This window comes from Dendrobates tinctorius, unplaced genomic scaffold (genome assembly GCF_039654945.1).
Source record: "Dendrobates tinctorius isolate UK_male_01 unplaced genomic scaffold, ASM3965494v1 ptg000089l, whole genome shotgun sequence".
In the NCBI taxonomy this organism is placed as follows: Eukaryota; Metazoa; Chordata; class Amphibia; order Anura; family Dendrobatidae; genus Dendrobates; species Dendrobates tinctorius.
In genome coordinates, this window is record NW_027361757.1 from 2,138,830 (window position 1) to 2,147,232 (window position 8,403).

Here is an 8,403-nt window from a genome sequence, read left to right on the forward strand (position 1 = left end):
GACAATCGCAGCATGCTGCGAGTGGCACGGAGCGGAGGATACGGAGGAGAAATATACGCCTGGTGCGAGTGACCCCATAGAGAATCATTTGTCCGTGTCTAATGCGTGCTTTTAGCGCCTCTCACTCTCCCGTATTCCTCACCAGTGTGATCCTGGCCTAAGTCCGCAGATATAGTGGTAATTTGCAGGTAAATAGCATTTAAATCATGTCTGGTTGGCTTAGTGGAGCAGTGGATACAGGGAGTATATTAAGCTTTCTTGTCCTTGCAGCCGCTTGTTTCCAGTCATTGGGCTTGTGCAGAGAGCTGCTGTCTCATTGGGATTCAGGCTGCTTGCATGGAGACTCCCTGTACCCCCTTTCTACTCCCAGAGAGCTGATAGTCATCCCTCACTACACAGCAAGTGAGCTGTAACCAACCCCTGGCACATTGGTAGACAGCCTGCTCTGCAGCATGTGTGTGCAGCGTGTGTGTGCAGCATGTGTACAGAGCAGGCTGTCAATCAATATGCCAGGGAAGGATTACAGATCACTCACTATGTAGTGAGCGGTGACTGTAATATCACCCTTCTCTGCCCCATGACTGAATGCAAGCGGCTGGAGGGAAAATAAAACTTCATTTTCTCCCTGCAGTTGCTACTCCACTAGGCCAGTCAGAAAGGATTTTACTGCTATCTACCTGCAGAATACCACTATATCTGCAGGTTCACAGGATTTCTGTAGGTGACATGTTCCCTTTAAGAATGCAGGTATTTTTTTGTTGTTGTACCAGTTTCATTTATTCCTCTCTTTCTTCAAAGAGCCATCTTTTTTTTATTTTTCCATGGACAAAACCGATTGAGGATTTGTTTTTTGCTGATTAAGTTGTAGTTTTGAATAAGAGTATTCACTTTACTGTATAGTACACAGAAAAAGGGTAAAAAATTCCAAACATTCTGAACTTGATGATAAAAATAAATTGTGTTTATTTGCGCCACCATTTTCCAAAGCTCATTGCTCATTCACTGTACTTTTCTGTCAATGGGGCAAAATGAGAGTGTTTTTTTTACTGCTGAGTTGTAAATGGTACCATTTTGGTGTATATATGATGTTTTAATAGCTTTCTATTGTATTTTTTGTGAGAGGTGGTATGGACCAAAAAAAAGAAGCGTCTCAATTTTTTTTGTGTTTGTCGGATGGATTTAACAATTTTTTATTTTCATAGATCAAATATTTATGGATGCAGTAATACAAAATATGCATTTTTTCATTACTTTTAATTGGAGAAAAAGGGGTCATGTTTACATTTTTTATTTTAATTTTTTGAAAAACATTTTTCTTTACTTTTCACTTTTTCTTAGTTCTATAGATATCTTGACCCTGTAATAATTATATTGCTTGTACTATATACTGTACTACAATAATATTGCCCTATATAGCTCTAATCACAGTCTCCTGAAACTCAGCAGGTTCCCAGCTGTCATGACAACTCATCGTCACCCTGCGATCAGGACATGTGAGGTGACGGGGGATAGGTGATCAGCACCTATAATGGAAACATTGGCAGGATTGATCAGTTTTAAAGGGAATTTGTCACCAGGATTTCGCTACCTCTTTTGAGAGCAGCATAATTGTAGAGATACCCAAGATGGTACAAAATTAGAGTCTCACCCTTCCCCAACTCACCATGATAAGAGCAGCTGTGACTTCAGAACTTCTAGGGCCAACTAGTCCACCTGAGGCACACACAGAGATGAAGTGATGACAAGCTTAGGAACTTGACAGTCCATTGAGATACAAGGCCAGATGACTAGAGGGTCACATCCTGGCTTCTCCAAACATCTCCATGGAGCCAGGTGACCAGTGGATCCCAATCCTGGCTTTCCCAAATGTATCCATAGGGCTCAGGTGACTGGTGGGTCCAAATCCTTATTACCCCAAATGTATCCATGGTTCAGTGTTGGTCAATGGAGACAGCATCCTTGTATGAGAGAAGGCATAATACTGTGAAGGGCTGTGGGGAAATCATGCTTGTATAAGGGGCCATATTCCTATGTGAGGGGCTGTGAGGACCTCACTTTTGCATGGAGGAAAAAATACTAAATGGGAGGATGATGTGACATCATACTGATGTTTTGGCCATAATGCTTCCATAGTGAGTTCCATAATCTCACTGCTCTTACAGTAAAGAATTGCCATCTGTGATTCTAATTAAACTTTCTTTCTTTTAGACTTAAAGTATGTCCCGTCGTCACCGTTGTAAGCCTAGGTGTAAAAAGATCATGAGAAAGATCTTTGTACTGTCCACTCATATATGTGTACATTTATAATAAGGTTGCCTATAAGCCTTCATTTATTCCAAACTGAATAACCCCCGAGTTAACCTTTAAGCTATTGGCTACTGTGCGTGTCTACATTCTGCCACTATCCCTGAGTTGGGAGCCTGAGTCTACCACTTCAACTTAATATACGGTATTTAAAGTAGTATATTATACTATATCTCTTTTCATAAAGGCATTACTGCCCATATCAACCAAGAAAATGCGCTTAAACCAGCCATTGTACTGTACATTCCGAACATCATTGTGTGGAAAGGCTAGATTTTCAGTGCAAAGTTCACTCTTACCCAAATAATAATATTTGAAGCCTTAAAATAATCACTTCCAGACAAAGTAATGCAGTGGCAACTGATGTATAGATATGACAGATGAAATAACACATGGATGATTGTGCAAGGAGTCTTTAAATACTGCATGGTCTGCCTTTATGATCTATAACCCTTTTATTCTATTACTGTAAAACATTGTCCCTTATGTTATTTTAAAAAAGGCCTCAGAAGTATTGTCAGTTGCGAAGCTCATTATGATATGTTATGGGAATGTTAAATTCCTAAACTGTTTTAATCTGTTTGTTTGTTATGGGCTCACCTGTGGATGTGGATTCTCTAAGCCATAGCTAATGATGAGCACGACACATGGATTAGGGGGTACCAGGACAGCACGTTATGAAGTACAGTAGATAAATATGATTAGCAGGTAGCACAGATAAAGCAGTGCCAGGTATATGGATACATACGATGTTACGGGTTTACAGAGAGGAGCCAGAAGACTGCAGCATCTAATTTCTCCTACTCCTGCACTGATTAGAAGCACTTCACTATCATACTAAGCAGTGTAAATTTTGTTTAGCAGTGCAGGGGTTAATCTGCTCGGGTGAGAGCACCTGGAGTGTTAAGGCTCTCAGCTGCGCACTGATAGCCACTCCCATCTCCTATATAAACTGGGTCCTGGATAGCACTCATTGTCAGAACAAGTTTGCGATGCATGGCTGGAGGTTGTTGTTGGTTGCTATTGGAGAAGGCATTTAGTGGATTTATCTGTGACTGTTGCTAGATTTTGAATGAATGATAATTGCCTTTATTCTCCTACTTTGGTTTAACCCCATCCTCCTTCCCAGTGCATTCTTCTGTTATATGTGTGTGAATATTTCTATGTTTGGTATTTTTTATTATCTCTGTTCATCTTACCTTGTTAGATTTTGAATGAATGATAATTGCCTTTATTCTCCTACTTTGGTTTAACCCCATCCTCCTTCCCAGTGCATTCTTCTGTTATATGTGTGTGAATATTTCTATGTTTGGTATTTTTTATTATCTCTGTTCATCTTACCTTGTTAGTCTGGTTGGTGTACTATAGTACACTATTACTCCTCTCTTTCCTGCGTGGGGGAAGGGTACAGACTGAGGGCGAATTCAGGAGCTAAGGCAAGCTAAGTGGCCTCTGTGTCTTCACCATCAGAAAAAATCAGGGAGCAAGGCGATCTAGGGTGCCCCTAGAGTTAGTGACAGGGAAGGTGCCCCTGGTCCCAGGACACCTGACAACAGAGTCATGACACGCAGGAACGCTGACTGTATAGGAAATTGGTATCTTCAGGCAGGGAAGCAGTTAATCACAGGAATCCAGTCTGGTTTTCTTCCAGCAGGGTAATTGTTAAACACAGGAGTAATCAAGAAATAAATGCAGGGAAATGGGTAAATACAGCGATTAAATATTGTATGTTATCTTTAAGCAGGGCATTTGTTAATAGCACCAATGTAAAAGATAAGTAAATGCAAACTGGAAATTGCAGTTTCCATGTGTGAATACACCTGAGAAAAGTTGCACAAATTGTTTCTTGTGTAATGTGGTTTGGGGTGGTAGCCATGAGCAAAGGACTCATCTTTCAAGCCCCGGCATGTTACATGAAAATGGGGGGCCTGGCTGGGTGTGTGAACTTTGTCTAGAGGGGCACTATGCCCTTGCAAGCAGCATGATGCCAGTGACTTTGGCTTGCCCACATCATATGTTGTAGAGTTCAATTAGGGAGATTACCACTTAAAAATAAACTGTCTTTTACTGAACAATAACATAGGGAGTATGTACAGTGGATAGTGGGTGCAAATCTTCATGGACGTTTTCCTTAACACATAGAACATCTTTAAACACTTTCTTTCTCTCCTTCCTAAACTCTCTTGGTTCTGTCTCACTTAGTTCTTCTGCCTTCACAACAAGTCCTCTCAGTGCTTCAGGAGATTCCCTTGTCCCCAATAACGGCACTACAGTCCAGTAAGCGAGAGTCCTATTTCTCCCATAATTCTGTGTCCATTTCCTCTTTGAGGAGCTACTTCTGCCACTATGGCCATTACTTAGCTTCTCTGCTTGCCGACACCTTGGAACTACCACACCGGGTAATCTCTTCGCCTCACATTCCCTGCTCTGTTTCATCCTGTTACCTGTTTGGCTTGTGAACTTGGGACCATCCCACTAGGCCTTCTTCCCCAGATCATGTTTCCAGAGAATCACTCATTTTTTCTATCACTTTTCCTCTTGCCTACCCTGTATCTCGCTAACCGTTGCTTCAGTCTCCTCTCACTTCAGGAACACCTACTTCAGCTCGCTGGTCAGATCTTAGGTCTGCTTCTGCTACACACTGGGCCTTATTTTCCCTCATGACATGAAGCTGTCTCAGTCCCTTCACTTTAGCCCCTCTCACAACACTGTCACTAATAACACATGTCACTAAACACTTCACGCATTTAAATACATTACAACAACATATACAGTATGTCTTCAAGTGTGAATATGGGAAAAACTTCCATCTTCTCACATTTGCGTAATAAGTTCAACTAAATTTAGAAATAATGCAGCATATAAGTCAGGATTAGCAGAGGAGTAGTGATGAGTGAGTATACTCGTTGCTCGGGTTTTCCCGAGCATGCTTGGGTGTCCTACGAGTATTTTGGCGTGCTCGGAGATTTAGCTTTTGTCATCTAATCTGCATGATTTGCAACTTGTAGACAGGCTGAATACATGTGGGAATTCCCTAACAAACAGGCATTCCACACATGTATTCAAGCTGTCTAGCAGTCGCAAATCATGCAGATGAGATGACAAAATCTAAATCTCTGAGCACGCCAAAATACTCAGAGGACTCCCAAGCAAAACCCAGAAAACCCGAGCAATGAGTATACTCGCTCATCACTAGAGAGGAGATTATAGACACCTGACTAGAGCTCGACCAATTGAAGTAGATGAAATCTAAAACTGGAGACAACTGCTGACTATAAAACTTAAGATTCAACCACTTAAAGGGAATTGGTCAGAATAGAATGACTATTCAAACTATATATACAGGTGCACAAAGGTATGGCCAAGCAACAACTTCCTGTTTTCCTTCAATCTCAACCCCCCATCCTCTTCTTTGAATGGCAGCTCTGGATTTATAGAACCAAAGAAGGGTGATAGATAGAAAACAAGCAGATGGGAAGGTACATTAAAATGACTGGCCCGCCATGATGCAACAAGCATCTGTACTTGGTTTGAACAGTCATTTTGTGCTGACAGAGGCCTTTAATCTCTGCCAGAGCTGGCCTTAAAAGGCCTATAGTGATGAGGGTGTTGAACAGGTTACCTGAAATACTCGATGTAGATGATTGCAAAGGTAAGCGGCTATAAGAGATGGGAGTCAGGCAGGTACTTATGCCGGGACAGGTAAGTAATGTCTGCTTAAACGTCACATTACAGATATCCAGAAAGAAATGTGTCAAACTATGAGTCCCCCTGATATTGCCATACTAGTTTACATCTTCAAATTGCCTAGCAAGTAATATTTATTAATGCAATTCACTCCAGATGACTCAGCTGAATGAGATTGTAGATGGCATTTTTATTTTCAATGTCAATGTAATCCAGCCAACTTGCTCCACCATATTTTCCTATGTATTGTCTTTTGTCTTGTCAGCTAAGGAAACCTGTGCTGATTACTGAAAACTAGAAGATTAATGTGCTTTTGTTCATTATTGCTTATGCATTTTTCCCTACCTCCCTTAAGATAAAAGTTTTTCAGGTGGGAATCAGCACCATAGCAAACAATAATATTGTAGGACAAAGGCTTTATCTGTCACGGGGGCTTAAGGGGGTTTTACACTAAGCGATATCGCTAGCAATATCGCTAAAACGTCACTGGTTTTGTGACGTTATAGCGATATTGCTAGCGATATCGCTATGTGTGATACTTACCAGCGACCGGCTCCCCCGCTGTCCATCGCTGATCGCGCGAGAATGTCCGGCTCCATTTCTCGTCGGGCGCTTCCTGCTGAGACTTCCTGCTGTGACGACGAGCAACGCGTGGACGCAGGCGGGAGGACGTCTGGATCGCTGTGTGTGAATGGTAAGTATCGTGCGCTGCGTCGCTGCTGCATCGCTGTGAGATCTTTCTGTATGAAAGCTCACTAGCGATCATTTAGCGATGCACCAGCGATCCTGGCCGGGTCGTATCGCTGGTTGGATCGCTGGTGCATCGCTAAATGTAAAAGGGCCTTTAGTTCAACTAAGGCTGAAATACCCGGGGCCCCTGTGGTGTCCCTTTACTAGGGGAAACCCTGTCTGACCCTCAACCCAGGGTTTTTGCTGAAGGTGCAAATGCCTGAAACTCCGACCTTTCCTTATCTCCTGCTCAGCCCTGCACTTAACCCTCCACCCTCCACCCAGTGAGAAGTCACCACCAAAGCTCCCACACAAATAATGACAGACAGGGAGAACTTAAACTGCACTGCGCCGCACACACACAGGAATAAACAGTAATGTGAACAGGGCACAACTAAACACAAATATGGGAAGGAGAAAGGATAACGACGGATCATACGACACCAGATATGAATCTCTCTCTCTTGAACACCTCCACTCCAGACCGGAACCACTTGGTATGAAACACAAGCTATAATCGGCGACGCCCATATGCCAGTATGACTATTTAAAGACCGTGGGCGTGACTAACCATCCAACCTGGTCTCCAGCAGGATTAACCCCCGAGAGCCTGAAGATCAGGCCGGCGCCACTGAGGCTATAGTGGCTGGAGGTGGAACTACCTCTGCCTGCCGGATGCTGTGGTGTGAACAGCGTCCGACATGACAGTACCCCGTCTTCTACGAGGGACCCCAGGGCCCTCAAGACTCATAGGACCCGGCTTGTCCGGATGACGACGGTGAAAAGAACTGACCAGCCGATCCGCATGTATGTCTGAGGCTGGAACCCAAGACCTCTCCTCTGGACCATACCCCCGCCAGTGCACCAAATACTGAAGAGTACGGCGTACTACTCGAGAGTCCACTACCTTGGCGACCTCGAACTCTAACTCGCCATCCACCATGACTGGAGGTGGCATCGGCGTCGTGTCCACCAAGCCTACCACCTTTTTCAATAAAGCCCTGTGAAACACGTTGTGTATCCTGTACACCGCGGGAAGTTCCAACCGATAAGCTACTGGGTTAATGATGGCAGAAATCCTAAAAGGCCCAATAAACCTTGGACCCAGTTTTAAAGAAGGGATTTTGAGTTTTATGTTCTTAGTAGCTAACCACACCCATTCACCCACACACAGGTCCGGACCTGGCACGCGTCTACTGTCAGCCACCCGTTTGTACCTGGCACTCATGCTCAACAAACGCTGTTTCACCCGCCTCCAGACTGATGACAATTGGGCTCCTAGCTGATCCTCCTCCGGGACACCCCCGGAGTCACCCTGACGTAAGGTACAAAACTGAGGATGTTGACCGTACACACAAAAGAATGGAGACTCTCCTGATGACTCTTGGCGGTGATTATTTAATGCGAATTTGGCCAGAGGAAGGAAAGTAGACCACTCCTCCTGGTTGTCTGACACAAAGCATCGTAAATACTGTTCTAGATTTTGGTTCATGCGCTCAGTTTGTCCATTAGACTGTGGATGAAACGCCGATGAATGTGACAACTTGATCCCCAACCTTGAGCAAAAAGCTTTCCAAAACCTCGCCACAAATTGCGTACCCCTATCAGATACTATGTCAGACGGTACTCCGTGGAGTCTGACCACCTCCTTCACAAATACCTGAACCAACGTCTTAGCATTGG